We start from the raw sequence: 20,908 nt of genomic DNA, 5'->3' as shown, positions 1-20,908 counted from the left end.
GTCAATTTATGGGGATTTCAGGTCAGAATAGATCCTCAGTAGCTCTGTCTACTGATCTGACATGGGGATTGGATGGTCGGTCAGGCCCTGTTACTAGGGCTGGGTCGGGTACTCAGGTCGGGTGGGTCCTGAGTAGGACCCGGGTACCCAGAGGCCTTCGTGGACCCGTGGTTAGTCCTGGATATATTGTTCAATGACAAATTTTTATCTAAAACTCTATGGTTACACTACAAGTCATTAATGGTCCTACTTCTCTCTGACTTGATATGTTTAAAAAAAGATAAAACTTAGTAAACTTCAGTGTATGCGTGACCAGATCGTTTTATATGTGTATCTAAATATAGGACAGTTTGTACATATCTCTTGAGACCTACAGCGGGTACCCGGGTTGGGTCGGGTAATAGGGGGGGGGGGGGGGGGGTACCCGGGTAGTAAATTTGGACTCATTCCAGCCCTACCTGTTACCTTCCTTCTCCCATCTTCCCGAGGCACGGGAGTTAACTGACTTTAAAAGTCCAGTTTCCACCCTTACCAAACAAGGCTGGAATTCCTGGGCTCGATCGAAGCGCCACCAGTGGCTATTACGAGTTATGTTCCTTCAAAGCCTCTCCTATGGACCAATCAGATTCCACCTCTTGTATCACTTGCATTTGCTTCAAACAAAATGGCGGCGCCCAGTCAAGACGATCTGATCGATAATCAAAATCTATATTGTGGTAAAACGGGTCTTACATCGCGAAGTGCATCAAATCACGAGAGCACCTTGATTTAAAACATGAAATGATTTGGAAAAAACTGTTGACAACGAATTGGCGGCACACATGCTTTGCAAATCCTGCAATCGACCGAAATCTGCAAGACAGTTTACCTACCAGATTTCGATTTTGATTGGACTATGCATAGACTCGTTAGTCCAGCCAAAGTTGAACTCCATAATATCAGCCTAGTGCGGCAAGGGTGGAAACTGGACTTTTATAGTCAGTTAACTCCCTTGCCTCAGGAAGATGCCTTTCTCCTGACCCCTCTGTGGGTTTCGGGGCAGACCTTGTTGATTGTGTCATCTTACCTAATGGAAAAGTGCTTGTCGCTGGTTTGTTGGATGTAGAAGCCTTTATGACAGTTGCCTGTGACAAAGCTGGAATATATTTCACTTACTCACTTAAAATATTGGACCTATGAGGATGTGTATTGCTTGTGCCAAACAACCCACTACACATTAACTGTACCTCACTGCGTCACTCTGTCTGGAAGATAGGGCCATGTACTCAACAATCCTATTGTTCAGGTGTATTTTTCTAAAGCCATCTGCCTTACACTTGTATCCATGCTCTGATCATAAAGAATCTTACCCTGTATCATTAAACTTTGACATTGTTGGCTTTCATTTTTACTTTACTATAGGGAGGGCGGGTCGTGTAGAGACGGGGGGCCGGAAAATATGACACAGTTCTAAAGCCAATCTCACTGGCCCTCCCCCAACCCTGCCTATAATAAATGTCTGATCCCTAACATTGAATTCTTAAATATTGTCATTACTGAAACCAGAAGGGAATATCTGACATCTTCAGCAACATCATCAACTATGCCATCAGCCTTGCCACCATGCATCACTTTGTAGTTCAGACAGGACATAGATCTCTTCCATTACAGAAATATCAGAACCACAATAACACAAGCCTAAAATAACCCTCTTCAGTCAGACATCCACCATATATCAAACTCCACACATCCAGACAACCATCAACAGTAATGAAAAACTCCTCAAGTAGATCAGCTTCAACCATGAGAGCAGATTAACCTGCGCTTGAGTAATAGCCACAGTTTACATAGTATTACTCTGTATTAAAAACATGGGCAGCTAATTGAAAGTTGTTGTTTTATGTTGTGGATCCAGGAGCATTTGTGCTGTATCTGACAACAGTAGAGACAGGGTTGTAGAGGGTGACATTTAACATTACCACAACTGGATGGACATCAAATACAAACCATACATTTTTCTCTATCGTTGTATCAACCATATTGCAACCTTTGCCTCGGAAGATATATGTACATCATAACCATGCATATCATGCCCCCTGTCTGCTTGCAATGATAAACAGAACATGTTGCAACAATTGCATGCCTTGTGATGTCACAGAGTCATGGTGGCCACAGCAAGGCCATTGTGATGTCACAGATTCATGGTGCCCACAGCAAGACCATTATGATGTCACAGACTAATGGCACCCACAGCAAGACCATTGTGATGTCAAAGACTCATGGCTCCCACAGCAAGGACAGTGTGATGTCACAGACTCATGGTGCCCACAGCAAGGCCATTGTGATGTCACAGACTCATTGCACCCACCGCAAGACCATTGTGATGTCAAAGACTCATGGCTCCCCCTAGCAAGGACATTGGGATGTCACAGACTCATGGTGCCCACAGCAAGGCCATTGGGATGTCACAGACTCATGGTGCCCACAGAAAGGCCATTGGGATGTCACAGACTAATGGTGCCCACAGCAAGGCCTTTTTGATGTCACAGACTCATGGTGCCCACAGAAAGGCCATTATGATGTCACAGACTAATGGCACCCACAGCAAGACCATTGTGATGTCAAAGACTCATGGCTCCCACAGCAAGGACAGTGTGATGTCACAGACTCATGGTGCCCACAGCAAGGCCATTGTGATGTCACAGACTCATTGCACCCACCGCAAGACCATTGTGATGTCAAAGACTCATGGCTCCCCCTAGCAAGGACATTGGGATGTCACAGACTCATGGTGCCCACAGCAAGGCCATTGGGATGTCACAGACTCATGGTGCCCACAGAAAGGCCATTGGGATGTCACAGACTAATGGTGCCCACAGCAAGGCCTTTTTGATGTCACAGACTCATGGTGCCCACAGAAAGGCCATTGTGATGTCAAAGACTCATGGTGCCCACAGAAAGGCCATTGTGATGTCACAGACTCATGGTGCCCACAGCAAGGCCTTTTTGATGTCACAGAAGCATGTTGCCCACAGAAAGGCCATTGTGATGTCACAGACTCATGGTGCCCACAGCAAGGCCATTGTGATGTCAAAGACTCATGGTGCCTACAGCAAGGCCATTGTGATGTCACAGACTCATGGTCCCCACAGCAAGGCCATTGTGATGTCACAGACTCATCGCTCCCACAACAAGGCCATTGTGATGTCAAAGACTCATGGTGCCTACAGCAAGGCCATTGTGATGTCACAGACTCATGGTCCCCACAGCAAGGCCATTGTGATGTCACAGACTCATCGCTCCCACAACAAGGCCATTGTGATGTCACAGACTCATGGTGCCCACAGCAAGGCCATTGTGATGTCACAGACTCATGGCTCCCACAGCACGGCCATTGTGATGTCACAGACTCTTGGCACCCACAGCAAGGCCACTGTGATGTCACTGACTCATGGCCTCCACAGCCATGTGTTTTCATACTGTGATCTCTTGGAAGAGATCCATACCTGCTCTATATTCCCTTGAGAGATCTTCACTCTACAACTGCCCTAAGTCTATGCTAAAGAATGGGAGTTACATCACTCATAGCATCAACATAGGTTTTTGGAACTGATTCTGGAAACCCCATTGTGGGAACGAAAAGAAAGCCCTTCAAATGACAAAGGACTTGGCTGAGAGTGGAGTCAGTGATATCAATGGTTAGATTGCGCCAGGTATACACAGACAATGTTGTAAACATGGTGCCAGATCAATGATAGATTGCATGGACTGATTACAGAACCTTCCTCATTTCTTCTCACATCTAAATACCACACAACTCTCAAGTCTATTTTCCACCTCTGAAACTCCACACTTAAACTGTTCTTCTATCAATAACAACTACAGTGATCGCTCGCTATTGCGCTACCAATGGGGTCCAAATAATTGGTGGGCGTTATAGACGATGAGCCGTTTAACCGAGGCCGAGGCGGGGGATCGCGCTCGGCAAATCTCAAATCATCAATAGGCCTATGTGTTTATCTCACGTCACGTCAAAATAGTATATATTTTTATGGACCTAGATCTACCTGTAATATCATTCATTTATTAAATCTGTCATATTTCACAATGTCTGAAATACGTATTCCATTCTAATTTATCATTTTTTATCAATAAATTAAAAAATTATTCACTATTTCCCGCGATGTTATTGAAAATAAAATTCTCGGACACACATTTCGACAACGGGTCCGCATCGAACATGTCAAAGAGCAAAATAAAGACTATTTTAAGCAAATCTTTAAATATATTATACAAAGTGATAAATAAAATCAACAAAAATATATCTAAAAGTAATCAAACTTACATCTAAGTTATTATTTCCATCGTTTCGTGCGATCGCGTGTAATGTAAGTCAAATGACATCTCGGCTTTCGTCGCTTGGATTCTCAGCTCGGACACAACGTTTAATGCAAAAATATATGCATGAAAAATCTTTGTCACAGCTCGTAACCTAAACTCTCAGTAATAAAAGTGTACATAAATTTTGGGAGCCATGCGTTACCGCGCGTAGTAACCGAGGTAGCGCTTTATCGAAGAGCGCAATAGCGAGCGATCACTGTACCTCCAGACAAGCAACTAAAGACAAGAACAGAAGGAAGTGTGTGTGGATGTTTTTCCCCCTATGTCTAGACAGCACATACAGCTCATCAACAAGCCAACAGCAACATCAGTGAGATATGCATATCATAGACAATACTTATTTTGTTTCAACAAACTGTTGCTTGGCTGTGTCATCTCATTGTGAAGGCTTTTAAATTATTTGTTTCCATTGGTCCACTCAAAGTTATAAGAAACCTTATGAGATATCCTTCCTTGAAAAAGTTGTTTAAATGTATGTTTGGTAGGCATAATAACAGCAAGGAGTTGTTTGGAGTGTTTCAGGCTTTAAGCAGTGTTTAAAATTTAGATAAGTTCCAACTAGACAACTGGAATGGCAAGTCTAATAAATTGCCTACCTGGATGTAAAGTTGCCTGACCATATTCGTTTTACACTGGGCTGGAGTGAATGAGTATGGTTTAACGCCGCTTTTAGCAATATTCCAGCGATATCACGGCGGGGGACACCTTAAATGGGCTTCACACATCGTACCCAAGTCGGGAATCGAACCTGGGTCTTCGGCGTGACGAGCGAACGCTTTAACCACTCGGCTACCTGACCGCCACACACTGGGCTGGACAAGCAACACAAATAACTCCAGATGAGATATATAAATCTGCTTAGGTTTTGCACTTGGGTATGTCTGGAACACTGTCCGGGTTCCAGCTTTGGTAAATCAAGACCACGGTCCTGTTCCACAAAGAACTACAGTTGTCCTAAGTTGTTAAAGTATGGGAGTTACAACCGTCTTAGTGGTAAGATTTTTTGGTTGATCGGTGCCAAGGTTGCCATATTTGTAATCATCAAGACTAAAAAATGCTTAGGCTCTGAAGAAATAATTATGATAGAAACAAACAACTCCATTTGAACTCTGTAAGACCATCGGTATTAAAAACTTTAAAAGTTGACCATCTGGGTAAAAAACAAACTATCCCAGACTGTCAGGGATTGCTCAGGGGCCAGGTATAAGACCCAGGTCTATGGATAACTATGTAAAAATTCCTAAATTGGAAAAAAAACATGTAAGGTTATTATCATTAATAGCAATGTCTAAATTCTAAATTTTGAAATAAAATATGAAGTGCTTTTATAGGTTTACACTATTGCATTGAATGCAATGGTAAAATACTCGTACCTTGAATTAAATAAAATATTAAACTCACATTTGGGGGACAAAATACTATTTTTTCTCTCAATTTGGTCAAACACAGGCAAGTTAAAAACTCTTCATGAATCCCTGTATTTCTTTAAATCAAAGTGTAAGAGTTACTTCCCTTCCCATATCAATGAACTTTGTTTTGGTTTTTATAAGTCAAATTTGGTGACAGGGTAAAATAAATAAAATAGATAAATACTTGTTCTGTCATGGAATAAGCGATTGTATTTTTCTGATCATAAAAATAAGTTATAAAACAACACCATAAAATAAAGATATGACTGAACTAAGGTGTTAAACTACAACCAACAGACCTGAGTGAGTGAATGAGTGAGTGATACCGTTTCAAACAAGGTGTTAAACTACAACCTACAGATCTGAGTGAGTGAGTGTGTGAGTGAGTGATACCATTTCAAACAAGGTGTTAAACTACAACCTACAGACTGGAGTGAGTGAGTGATACCATTTCAAACAAGGTGTTAAACTACAACCTACAGATCTGAGTGAGTGAGTGTGTGAGTGAGTGATACCATTTCAAACAAGGTGTTAAACTACAACCTACAGACTGGAGTGAGTGAGTGAGTGATACCATTTCAAACAAGGTGTTAAACTACAACCAACAGACCTGAGTGAGTGAGTGAGTGAGTGATACCGTTTCAAACAAGGTGTTAAACTACAACCTACAGTCCTGAGTGAGTGAGTGAGTGATACCGTTTCAAACAAGGTGTTAAACTACAACCTACAGATCTGACTGAGTGAATGAGTGACAGAGTGATACTGTTTCAAACAAGGTGTTAAACTACAACCTACAGACCTGAGTGAGTGAGTGAGTGAGTGAGTGAGTGAGTGAGTGAGTGAGTGAGTGAGTGAGTGATACCGTTGTTCCAGCAGCTAATCTTCATGACATGGCATTACCAGGTGGCAAACATCAACCTAATTACCTATTAAAACTAATATTAACATTAATTTTTTAATGAAATATTGTGAATCACGTGTCTGCAATTTGCAGCAGGAGCATCTACAGTTTTTACAGGCCATGTTTACATTACCTGATTACAAGATGGGCATCACTCCAGCGTGCCCTATCAAATTAGTTGTCTTGAATTAAAAGGAAGAATATTTGAGTAACACAGCTGTTATCTATAACCTGACTTCAATGGAAAACAAATTAGAGACAACGAAATAGAGCAGCCAGCACTTCAAGTTCCTGTAACCTGACTGTCAACGTATCATTTGCCGTCAGATACTAATATCTCGTCAACTAATTAGATATCAAGTCATTGATTTGAAAATTTCTTTCTTTTGTTGAACAGTAATTAGCAGTGCTTATTTTGGCCCCCTACATTTAGATCACATTATTTTGAGGCAAGGGAGATAATTAGTAGCTAAAGATAGTTCTCTGTTCCAAATCAGAAAATAATTACCAAAAACATAGGCAGTAGAAAAAAAACATGCGGCAATTCTGATTCTGATATGTTGTGGCTTTAGCTAGGATTATCTGACAGTTGAGATATATGAATTTATTTTGGTTTTGATCGTGAAAACTGTATTATCTGAAAAACTTAAACTGTTATCTAACATGAGTGACATAGCACTTTATGCCGGAGCTACACTGAGTCAGTCTCCATGGTGAAACTATGGTTTTCAGAGTAAGATCATGATGATCTGAAGGAAAATGCAAAATAAATCAACCATTTGTCTTTTGTTGTCAAATAACATCTTCATATCACCTTGCGAACCAACAAAGTTGACATTTTCACATATTTATCTGCACAATGCATGCTGTCATGCTTAATATACTGGCAAAATGCCAGCTTAACATTTAGTCTATAACATAAGACGCGACAGCATAGTGATCATCAACATTCCATGATCGGGTACAACATGACATCGGAAAACAAATACCGTTGGGTATATTAGGCAGGGCTCTCTTTCTTTGACTCATGGCTCACTAAGTACTGGAAAAGTGGGAAGAAAAATAACCCTTTTGTTTCTTCCAATTATGATTTGTTAATTTAACCCAAAGCCTTTCCTTTTTTATCAGATTATTTTTTCTCAAAACTTTGGTCAGTGGTTGAAATAAAAATAATATTAGTCCCCTAAATTTCTTTATTTCTTCTTTATTTACTGGGGGCTTGGGTGGCCGAGTCGTCTAAGGCGCAGCGACTCGCTGTGCAGAGTTGCATCCCTTGGGCACGCCAGAAACCTATGATTGTGGGTTCGAATCCTGGTTTGCCCCGATTATGTTTCTAGGTTTGTCAGCACCATACCAGTGCTCGTGGGTTTCACTTAAGTGGTAAATGTCTGAGACCTGCATCGCTTCGGGCCTTCCTCCCACATTAAGCTGACACACCGTGATATGACTGGAATACTGTTAAAAGCGGCGTAAAACCCAACTCACTCACTCACTTTATTTACTGTAAAGGTGACGTTTCGGTAATCCTTACACTGTTCTAAAGCCATTGTACATGCAGTGCAGTAATTTGTATTGATTTGTAAACCTAGTTTATTTTGTAATACAATTATTGATTGTATACCATTTGTTGGTTGTTCGTTGGCTTCACACTAAATTCTTTTATGTACAGATTTTTGTGGTTAACACATTGTTTCAATTAGGGAATCGACACATACAATATATTCAACATGCAAATTCTCTGTTTCCTTTTTGAATTGAACCTAAAGGGTTGATAGATCTGGAGACCAAGTTATAACCGATACAACACCTAAGGGGCAGGTAATACACTGTAAAGTTCATTTGAGTGTATTGTGTTTTAACGCCGCTTTTAACAGTATTCCAGTTATACCACGGCGAGTCAGTTTACTGTGGGAGGAAATTCCAGTTGATGCAGGTCTCAGATGTTTACCACTTTGGTGAAACCCACGAGCATAGGTATTGTGCTGATAAACCTAGAAACGTGGCAAACCAGGATTCACACCCCTGATGACAGGTTTCTGGCGTGCCCAAGGGATGCAACTCTGCACAGCAAATTGCAGTAGCTAAGATGACTTGGCCATCTGACCCCTAAAGTTCAACTGAGTGAGTGAGTGAGTTGGGTTTAACACCGCTTCTAACAGTATTCCAGTTAGTGAGTGAGTGAGTGAGTGAGTTGGGCTTAACACCGCTTCTAACAGTATTCCAGTGAGTGAGTGAGTGAGTGAGTGAGTGAGTGAGTGAGTGAGTGAGTGAGTGAGTGAGTTAGCAAGTTGGGCTTAACACTGCTTCTAACAGTATTCCAGTTATATTCCATGTCAGCTTAATGTGGAAGGAAAGCCCGAAGTGATGCAGGTCTCAGATGTTTACCACTTTGGTGAAACCCACGAGCACGGGTATGGTGCTGACCCAAGGGACGCAACTCTGCACAGCAAATCGAGGCGCCTTAGACGACTGGGCCACCCGTGCCCCCTAAAGTTCAATTGAAACTTCTCCGAACAGTGTAAGTGTGACAAAAGAAAGTGATCAAATGTATCTTTGAAGAATTTTGTCTTTGTTAGTTTGCAACATTTTTTTATCAGGATATAAAACAGCTATTTTTGCCCAAATGATTACTGTTTAAGTCCTGGGACTCCAAGATCTACATTAACAGTTGGAATACCATAATACACTGAACAAAAAAAGTGGAGCATCATGAATATTTCTGGGACATTATTTTGTAGCGAATACTGAGCACACATTTCATAAAATTATCCCCCAAAATATTCTTGATCCCTGACTTTTTGTGTGCAGGATAAAAAAAAGTAGGCTTGGTATAAACATGACGCTAAAACATGTTCAAGAGCAGACTGGAGGCTGAAGAGCCTACTTTGATGCCATCTGTTCAAGTCTAAACGTCTTTTTACAATTACCATTGTTTTAACTCAATTTCACACAAAAATGTTTAAATGCTTAAAAAATCAAATCACTTCACACAAGTATTTTCTTTTGATAGAGAATTGAGCGATGTTAATTTTCCTTTTCCAACAAATTGCGAGTGATCGACTTTGGGAGGACGTCAAGGAATTTGAATTGCCGGCGCCATCTGTCACAAGATAACGGCTGTAACAACTGAGGAGGCATAAAAAATTCACAATGGATTTCTGACAAAAGGGAAAAAACCACAAGGTGATGATGGCTTTTTTAGGGGAAAGCCTGACCAGTTAATGGCTGTTTGACGGGATCGAGTTTCATCATGAAGGAGACATTGTCAGGTTAAATGCTACACACAACCCACGGCACACTCAAGGACAAATCCTCATTATTCTAATTTGTCCACTTTTCTTCGTTATCCTTGCAACCTGACCCATCTGCTGGTATTATGGGGGTTTTGGTGGGTGAGGAGGTATATATTTCAGCTGCATTATGGTGGGCTAACATCAAGTTATCTCATTTAAAAATACATATACTACTCAAAACAAGTTAAAGAACATTATGTTTAATTTGTCATGCCATGACAACTTAACTATAGTAATAGGAAGGTATCTTTAACTACTTGTGATTAGCATATCTACAAAATGCAAGACCCGTGAGTGAGTCCGGGGTAGAATAGATCTTCAGCAACCCATGCTTCCGGTAAGCGGAGACTATGCTTGTCGTAAAAGGCAACTAACGGGGTTGTGTGGTCAGGCTCGCTGACTTGGTTGATGCATGTCATCATATCTCAATTGAGTGGATCGATGCTCATGATGTCAATCACTGGATTGTCTGGTCCAGACTTGATTATTTACAGAGCGCTGTCATATAGCTGGAATATTGCTGAGTGCGGTGTTAAACAACAAAGAAACACACAAACAGCATATATTTTTAACCACACCATGTCTTCGTCTAACGCCTACTGTGTCAACTAGCTTCTAAGGGTTCAAAGATCAGACAAGTCCTTAAAAAACCTCATGATTTAATGCTCCCCAAAGAGACAAATTCATTTAAAATTATCCCTACACCCAAACCTTCAAGAATGCTGCCATCTTGTTAGGCGTGGTATGATCAAACGACAGGGCTGGGAAGTGTTTCATGTAATTGGGAGTTGTTAGACATGACGATTTATGATCCCTCTTAGACTTGCACAAGTCTCTAAGGCAATAAATATTAGCTTAAATCATAAGTTCTAGATTATGTAAATAATAAGAACATGTTGTCCCTATAAGAGACTGGAGTCCTTATCTACACTTGCTATTAGGAGGATAGAATTACAACACATCCATGGACTTTTCTTTCAGTACAGCCTTGGAGCAAGGCTAGATACCTCACTCAGAGTCATGTAATAGTGTTATCTTATTGCTGTGTAAAAATCCACTGATAAATCCAGGGCTGTCATGTCAGCTGACGTTAATGCCTTTGGTATGGGGGGAGTCATTTCATTTTAATTCAGCGCAAACCTAAAGGCTGAAAAAAACTCAGACAAGATGCCTAAGCATTCCCTTTGAAAAGTTAGGATTTAACATATTTCATAATTATTTATACCAGCGCCAAATCAATCATTTTAGACATGTTAATTCCTCTTTGTCAAGTATTCATGTTAACCTGTATTTCATTTCTCCCAGTACAGGATACAACACGTTCTGGAGTCTACCATTACAAATGTAGTGTTGTGTGTTTGCAATCCAAAATCCGTCATGGGTAGAATTGAAATTTTCAAAACTAGGGCTGAGACAGATTACTCAGGTACTCGGGTCGGGTGGGTACTGAGTAGGACCCCCATACTCCCAGGACTACCCAGACCCGTGGTTAGTCACATGATTATATTGTTTAATGGCAAAGATTATCTAGAACTCTATGGTTACACCATAAGTGGCTAATGTTCGCCTTTCTTTCTCACTAATGCACCCATTCCTTCTGACTTTATATGTTTGAATAAAGATAAAATTTCAGTCAACTTCAGTGTATGCCTGACAAGATCGTTTTAAATGTGTATCTAAATACATTTTGCCAGGGCGACGATCAAACTATTCCCAATAGGACATTTGTACCTACGTACAACAGAGGTATAAGTGAGCTCTAAAACAGAGCAAAACAGAGGTATAACAGAGTAGTATAATGGGTATATAAAAAGGGTCTTAAAAAGCGTATAACAGAAGTATCACATGGGTTTAAAAACAGGGTGTAACCGAGGTATAAGAGGGCTCTAAAACAGAGCAAAACAGAGGAATGGGCTGAGTAGAATAATGGGTATATAAAAAGGGTCTTAAAAAGCGTATAACAGAAGTATCACATGGGTTTAAAAACAGGGTGTAACCGAGGTATAAGAGGGCTCTAAAACAGAGCAAAACAGAGGTATGGGCTGAGTAGAATAATGGGTATATAAAAGGGGTCTTAAAAAAGGGTATAACATGGGTTTATAACAGGGTGTAACAGAGGTATAAGAGGGCTCTAAAACAGAGCAAAACAGAGGTATGGGCTGAGCAGTCTTAAAAAGGGTATAACAGAAGTATAACGTGTTTATAACCGGGAATAACAGAACAATAACAGGGCTATAACACGAGTATAACAGAGTATAACAGAAGCACTTAACTAAGTCCTCAACAGAGCACCTGCCCATCCCACAAGACTGGCATCTACTATGCTGTCATAAAGTTACATGATTTATTCCACTAGTCTAAAGAATCTAACCTGCTAAAATATTCCTTTCCCCATTACCTACCCGTACAGTTTTTTAATTACAAGCAATACAATCCACATACAAACAAGAGCAGCATGGAACATAATTTCATTCACAATTAACGGCAATTTCTAAACATTTTTAACATCTTAAAAATGTCCCTACTTTCTAAAATATATCTCTACAAGTAATCAGCTGGAATGAAAGTTAAAACTCTCATTAATTTTGAAATGCAATCTTTGTCAAATTTAACAGGACTTAACCATGTAAAATAACTCGAGTAAGTTCTTTTAGAACGCTGTAATAGGGAAACAGGACATTAGAACAACATAAAGTGTCATAAAATGTGCAATAAACATGCTTGAATCATTTACGTCAGAAACTCCCTGCAGATAGTGTTTGTGCCTGTGTCATAATGTGATGTCAGGCACCTTTTGTACAGAGACAGCTAGCTTCCATTTATACATAAAGCTAATCCTAACGCTAGTTAACTGACTGACACCGAAGGCATCTAGTGTTCACCCTGATAGCATTTCCTCAATAATGCTAAGTTATTGGGTGATGGGACAAAACTCTTTTATGAGAATGATGGCAAATGAGGAAAGTAAATTATCCAGCTACAGTAGGTTTTTGTGCTGTGGTTGATATGCAGTGGCGGTTACGTTATTGCCAGGTCATAATGATGTCACTGAATGGCAGGGGGCACTGAGAGCAGGGTGAGTGAGTCAATATGGCTTTACTGCACTCTCATCAGTATCACAGCAACATTGGGGCCCTGAGAACAGGGTGAGGGAGTCAATATGGCTTTACTCCACTCTCATCAGTATCACAGCAACATTGGGGCACTGAGAGCAGGGCGAGTGAGTCAATATGGCTTTACTCCACTCTCATCAGTATCACATTGTGATGGGGAATGGAATGGGCTTTAAATGTAATGCAGTAAACTACGGTCATAACGAACTCAAAGGGACCACTAATTTTAACTCATTATAACCACAACTGGTAAATCAACATGTCTGGTGATTTTTTATCTCAAATTTCAAATATTTTGTACTGACCAGGTTTCTTATCACCTGATTGTTTACCGGAATTCGCTCAAGGGGTATGGTGTAATTGTTTTCTGCGCATATTATTTGGAAAGTCTTTTTTCAAAATAGTGTATCTGCTAGAGGGTGTTGCGCATTAAACTTGAGTGCGCACTATACTCAAGAAAATACGGTATGTACAGCACATGAATGAGACCTGGAAATAGTTTGTCATATCCGTCAGTTTGTTGTAAGCGTGTACGCTATAAACATGGTTTGCTGTACTCAGCGGGGAGTTAAACATCATGAAGGTTGAATGGTGAAACCAGAGGGCTATCTACAAGTATAGACGCACACACTCACCCCACCCCACCCTTCCCCACCCCACCCGACCCCAACCCCACCCCCCACAGAGAGAGAAAGTAACAGTGACTTATATAATAAAATAATGAAAAAATGATATCCCATTGATGTCTCCAAGCCATAATTGCCACTCCTCTCATTCCTCTAGAGCATATTATTTTTAACTTCATTCTATTCCAATCCCCTTCTCAGCTCCAGCAACCTGCACTCTTTTCAGCTTGAAATTACGAGGCTTGAGGAGGGGTCCTTTATAGATGTATTTTTTTAAGCTAATATTTCAGGGATTACATAGTAAATCTTCAGCACCTACACAAGCCTGTTGTCTAAATTATCTGTCACCTTCCCTTCCAGACCTTCCCCTAGCCATTCCCTTCATGAAAACACCCATCCCACTGACAAACATCCATTCCAATTGATCGACTCCATTCCTCCCTAAATCTGTCTCCCTATTTCTGTCCAAATCCCACATCCACTCCCCATTCTACACTCCCTCCTTCTCTTAACAATAATACCCCCCCAGACCCCCTTCCCCCTTCATGTTTCCCCAATGTCATCTCTTGCCCTTGCGTTCAGAGGTCAGCTTGCTTAGCTTTTCAACAATTCTCAAACTTCCCTTTAATTTGCATCTCATTTCATTTTAAGGCTAATCTTTTGATCGTCCCAGCTGCTTTCATCCAAAACAAAATTGTCTGCTATCTCAATGAAAATTTTATCTTCTGCCAGCACTTTCACATCTGCTGTTTTGCCGTCTGCTCTGAATGCAGATGTCTCTGTGGCTTGTCTTCTGAGCAGATTCCGGCACATGCTTACATGCAATGTGGTGATTTACAGAGGAGTTTCACCTCAGAAGATAAGGAAGACAAATATCACGCTCAAAGAAACATAATAACATTGAGTCTTTCAGAAATTATTACATTTTCTGCCAATAAGTAGATGTCCTTACACTATTACCCTAATGCACAAAACCAAGATAACATATTAGTTTTGAAAAAAGCCCAGAGTAGAAATATGATTTTCATTTACATATTTCATGTTAAATAATAATTTAGCTAAAATATACCATCATATTTTCATATTTGCACAATAACTCATTCAAAGGCATGCTCCTCATTCTTTGTTTGTTTGTTGTTTAACGCCGAACTCAGCAATATTCCAGCTATATGACAGTGGTGTGTAAATAATCGAGTCTGGACCTTGCAATCCAGTGATTGACATCATGAGCATCAATCCACGCAATTGGGATACGATGACATGCATCAACCAAGTCAGCGAGCCTGATCACCCGATCTATTAGTCGCCCATTATGACAAGCATAGTCGCTTTTATGGAAAGCATGGGTTGCTGAAGACTTATTCTACCCTGCATCTTCATTGGTCACATACCGGAATTTAGACACTCGTGTCGTAAACATAGTATGACATGAACACTCATATAATATCCCCTGTATATGCATGCTACTCATTGTAGAACAGTAATTGTTGAAAGTAATTACCCAGTTTTTTCCATATTTGTGAAATTATGCAGGCTGTGTCAAATCTACTGCATCTGTTTTTAAGACTGTTTCGTTTCCCATTCTCATTATGCTGCATCTGCCCCAAAATGGAATGTTAAGAATTCCATTAAATTTTATCTCACCTTATTAACCCTTAATGATCACTGATCATCAAATAGTCCGTGAAGCACGCTCCTGTCTTCATTTTCTCATTAGGAGTTCATCCTTGTAAATGTTTCAGATTGTGGTATTTGTTGTTGGATCGGCAATTTCCTCCATCTTATTACTATGTTATCAGTGGACACTCATTTCCTTTTTTTATTGACAGGAAATGGTAGCAGAAATTAGAGATTTTTATTTATTTATTTATTTATTTATTTATTTATTGAAATAAAAAATGCAGCAGAGGGTTTGGGTGATCCAGGAATAATAATAATAATAATAATAATAATAATAATAATAATAATAATAATAATAATAAAAATAAATAAAAAATAAATAAATTAATAATAATGCTGATAATTATATGGTGTGTTTCTTCTTGCATGACCAACTATACAAAATAACTTTGTGTTTGTGATGTGGGTGTGACAGGTGCCCCCGGTGGGGCAGGGCATGCTCACATTTTCACGAACACCTGGTGTCATCCCTAATTGATAGTGATTTTAAAAAATCATGCTCGTGTTATGGGTGGAAATGAAAAGTGGATTCTGCTTTTAGCAGAGGTTTCTACGACTACGGAAAGGGTTTTGTTACTTTTAATGGCTCTGAAATTGTTTCAGTATGGGGCTGCTCATTACCATGGCAACACGACCATCAGCTCAGATGCTGCAAAACTGCCACTACAAGTCCCATTAATAAACGTGGAAACCATGGTCAAACCAATTTTCATTTCCTGTTTTGAAGATTAAGTCAAATGCCAAGAGACAGGACACACAATACATGTTGTCAGGCTGATGTGGGTTAATTTCCTCATACAATTCTTGAAATTATATCATTTCTTTAATAAAATTACAAACAAAAAGGAATTTATATACCAGACAAGAAAAATAAACATTTACATTAACTTATAGCAACAAAACAACCTAATTTGGTCAGGCTTAACGAGATAATGACAAAAATAAATATTGAAAAATCCTTCATGTACAAAATCCACAAATACCATCAAAACTTAATTATATTAAAAGAACAAATAAAATTGTTCAAAATTACCCATAGCATACAAAGTATATTGATATTGGAGACACAATCCACCACTGGTGCAGTGTTAAACCTGTACCCCACTGCATGTATAGATTTAACATGCATGTACATGTGTGAGGGGAAACAGGGTCCGAGCCATAATTAATAGAATAGATTTGATCATTAAATCAAGGCGCCCCCAGCAATGCCGCCCTGTTTCCTGAACACAGATAATTACACAGCATGTGCAGCCAGTCATGGGTTTTATATTTGGCTAAAAGTCCTCCCAAGTTGGATTGGTTGCAACACTGTGTTAAAATAACCCTTTCTCATGCAGATTTCCAGGAAGTATATTCATGAGCTATATCCAATCAATTTTTTGTAGAGCTATTATTAGGAGTATCCAGCTGCCACATGGCAGTAAAAACACTCGTGTCCGTACATAAATAGTTTCTTCTTTATATACCTCACGTTTCATTCTGACAATGCATTGTTTGAAGGCATTAGGTGTCCTTCTGAGCATCTCGTCAGAATGTCTCATATTTCATCGTAAAAATGCTCACTGACAACAAAAGACAGTCGTCCATTTGTGCTGGTTTTGAGTTCCTTTGATAGCTGACTTCAGTGGGAGCTTGAAGGGATGTGCTGGAGGAAGTTCAACTGCAGCTTGTCAGTTCGTCTTTGAATCTCCACATACGTCATGAAGATCTCTGCCGCGAGCCCCCTGAGCCAGCTTTGTCTCCATGCACCATCAGGGGAGGATGTTCAAGTGATTCTTTCATGGGGAAGAAATACTACTCCTTCATGGACCTTAGTGTCGAAGACCTTCCATCTTCTCTCAGTGTCATCGCTATTGAACTTGAAGGAATGTGTTATTACATCGTTTGAAGGACTGGTTGGTTGGTTTGTTGTTTAACGCTGCACTCAGCAATATTCCAGCTATATGACGGCGGTCTGTAAATAATCAAGTCTGGACCAGACAATCCAGTGATTAATATCATGAGCATCGATCCACGCAATCGGGATCGATGACATGCATCAACCAAGTCAGGGAGTCTGACGACCTGATCCCGTCAGTCGCCTCTTACGACAAGCATGGGTTGCTGAAGACCTATTCTAACCTGGATCTTCACGGGTCGCAACAGATATAGCTAGGATTGTGGTCATGTATATTGTAATGGTGAATTTGGCATTACTTCAACCCTCTATCCAAAACCTATCAATTCCACCATTAACCAACATACATAATGACCCTCCTCTTCTGTAAACAAGGAACACACTTCCCAAACGCAGAGCACATCTCTGTAATACAGCGAAGATGATGTACTTGTAAATGAAATTCTATTTTCCTTTGAACATGGCTAATTAACTAATTCCATCCAGACACCATTGCTCTTTCTTGATCACAGTCACAATGGCTTCCATTGACCGTATGGACTGAAGGCAAGTTTCCTCTTCAGAGACACTTCACGCGCCCCCTGTCAGCTGCATGGACGTCTATGACAGACTTGTGATCCCCGGGACCCCCTCAGGCAGGGTGAGGGCGGGGGGATAGGGGTCGCATCAGGGAATATTTGGCTACTTTATTGTATAATCATATAGTGAACCAGTTTAACAGGGCCCTGTTCCACGAAACAATCTCAGCGCTAAGACGATCCTAACTCCAATACTTTAACATAAATCTAAGACAATCATGCTATGATCGCTTTGTGGAACAGAGCCACGGCCTGGTCTAAATGCATTTTATGATACTCAAATGAACTGATCTGAGAATTACATGTTCCTTTTAAGTTACTTTTAAACTTAGACTGGAGTATTGCTGACAAGGTAGACACACTTTTATGGATAACAACTTCTTTAATACTGTAAAAAGCGACGTTTCGGTATAGATCCTTATACCGTTGTCAAGCATTTACAGTATTAAAGAAGTTGTTATCCATAAAATTGTGTCTACCTTGTTATCCGTCAACTTCGATGTAATGCCTATCAAACAATTTAATTGGAGTATTGCTGATAGTTAAATATTATTGTTAATGTTACACATATGCACATAAAGTGTGTGTGGTGTGTGTGTGCGTGTGCGTGTGTGTGTGTTTACAGAGAGCGAGCTAGTAAACATATTGATATGTAAGTAACAACTAATAGCAGAAGATAATGAATAGACAAACATCTAGTCTCTCAAATGAACATATTTCACAGATAAAGCCAGTTGTTTAATTATGGTTATCAAAATATAATATAAATGAGCCCAGAGACTCTCTTCATTTCAGATACCTGATACTGCAGTAATCTAGACTTGCCAAAGAATATAAACTTGCATGGGCTGTATTGGATATATTTGTACATATAGACTAGATAAATAACAAAGACACTACTGAAGGTGGTACATAGACCTTGTATTGAAATAAGACATTCCAGAAATTCGCCTCATTCTCAGAGGGAGAATATTATCATAGCAAATAATCATCCAACACAAGAACCCCTTAATTCATTTGATTCACAACAATTCCTCTGACATGGCGCATCATGCGGTGGCATTAATGACACAGAAATAAACAAAAGAGCCAGGCAGTTCTTGACGTACATCCTCGGGAGACTCATGAACTGTTCTGGGAATGCAACAGTAGAGGCCAAGTCCGGAGGCAGACTGGGAGACTGGGCATCGGTCAATCAGGAGGAGATCAGTATTATGCCCTGGAGCATCCCATGTGTATAACCAGTCATGTCTAATGGTTGGTGACAGGGACAGAAGGCAGGCATCCCATAACATGCCCACTTGACTTGATTTCCCAGGGAACCTCAGTCAGATTACCATCACCATTGGTTAAATCTTCTGTAACTTGGAGCATATTCCTGTAGTTTAAATTAAACCAGGGAGACCAAATTCCACCTTGCCATGAGACAGCAACAATCTTACTTCTGACTTGATAACATAATCATGACCTCCACACCTTGACCAATGACTGCAATATTTTTGTCCGACACACCGTCAGCAACATATTGCAACCATGATCCATGATCCTAGTTTCTGGAGGAAATACCATGATATATGTACTGACACTGATCCCCAATCCTGGGGGTAGAACCATGAACTCTCACCCTGCCCCACCCTGACACAACCCACCCATGAACTGTCCATCGTTTAGGATATCAACCAAGGCCCTAGACTAACATTTAGTCTCTGAAATCTTATATTACACAATATCCTTCTTGACTCTAAAAATAAAAAAAATTCCCTATGCTGATTTCAGAATAGAGCTAGACTTGCTTTTGTATGCATTTCTAGAATATTTTTTTTTCATAAAATAAATATATTCCACGGTCATGGTGCAGGACTACCAAGGCCCTAGGCTGTCTCCCTAGAAAATACACTAAAACTGAATCAATCCAAATCGTCTAGGCTGCCTCAGCTCTAGGGCGAATTGTTCATGGATCCATTTAGATTTTACTTTTTATTTTGTAGATTATTTTTGAATATGATAACTTTATTTCTGGGACTACATGTACCTCTACCATGGCCTCAACAATATGGTTTATTATTTTGCATTCCGGATTTCTTCATGGTATGGTGAACTCAGTAGGAGGTATTGAGCTCCCAGCAGGTGCCCTGGTGGCAAGGCTGGATAAGTACCCCCAACCCATGGAATGAAACAGCCCTGCCCCCTATAGCTGACCCTGGTGTGTGATCTGTGCATGGTCTATGATGAGCACAGTAGGGGTGTATTAGGATCCCAGCAGGTGCCCTGGTGGGGTGGAATTACCTCCAGATGTTGCGGAGTCAACTGTTTGGACAAGCAGACAAAGATGCCCACCTTCCTTGCCATCAGTACCCCTCCATCTACTGCTAAGCCACAATACTGTTATTGTTTCTTTTGAAAACAGTAATATTTCAGGTGTTGAGTATGTCATCTATTTAATTCATCATGATTGGGGAACAGAATAATCAAAAGAAAAATGAAAAACATTTTGAGGCCACATTTGTGTTTCTTCCCGAATACAAAATCTGCATTCCCTGCCTTTACCAACGACGTCAAAACAACAAAAACACACATAAAATAAACATCTTTAGAAAAATCCCACACATTTTCTAGAAAGTGTTTTTATAGACCAGAAACATATTTCTGGCAACCTTTCACTACTTGTAAACACAAACTACCTCTCTTTGTTTTAACCCAGTGGGGGCGGTTGGATAGCCTAGTGGTTAAAGCGTTCGCTCGTCACGCCGAAGACCCGGGTTCGATTCCCGACATGGGTACAATGTGTGAAGCCCATTTCTGGTGTCCCCCACTGTGATATTGCTCGAATATTGCTAAAAGCGGCGTAAAACCATACTCACTCACTCATTTGTTTCCATGTTTACAATATCAATCCATAAGTTATCATGATCTATAACATCCCCATCATTTAAGATATCTTATTCAAGACTTACTTTAGTTAGCCTAATGATCGTCTTCCATGATGATGAGATAAGATAAGATAATATTTATTGCGGAGACATTCCAT

The 20,908-nt window shown here is 40.1% G+C and overlaps 1 protein-coding gene across 1 annotated transcript in view; it reads right to left on the bottom strand.

The window, feature by feature from the left end:
• LOC124145246 overlaps positions 1-20,908 on the bottom strand; it is a 206,741-nt gene that overhangs the window by 93,751 nt on the left and 92,082 nt on the right. The gene's annotated exons all lie outside the window — the stretch shown is intronic.

Source organism: Haliotis rufescens, unplaced genomic scaffold (genome assembly GCF_023055435.1).
Source record: "Haliotis rufescens isolate VD_foot unplaced genomic scaffold, xgHalRufe1.0.p SCAF_5, whole genome shotgun sequence".
Classification (NCBI taxonomy): Eukaryota; Metazoa; Mollusca; class Gastropoda; order Lepetellida; family Haliotidae; genus Haliotis; species Haliotis rufescens.
Note: the sequence above shows the minus strand (reverse complement) of the source record. Positions and strands in the feature narration are given on the sequence as shown.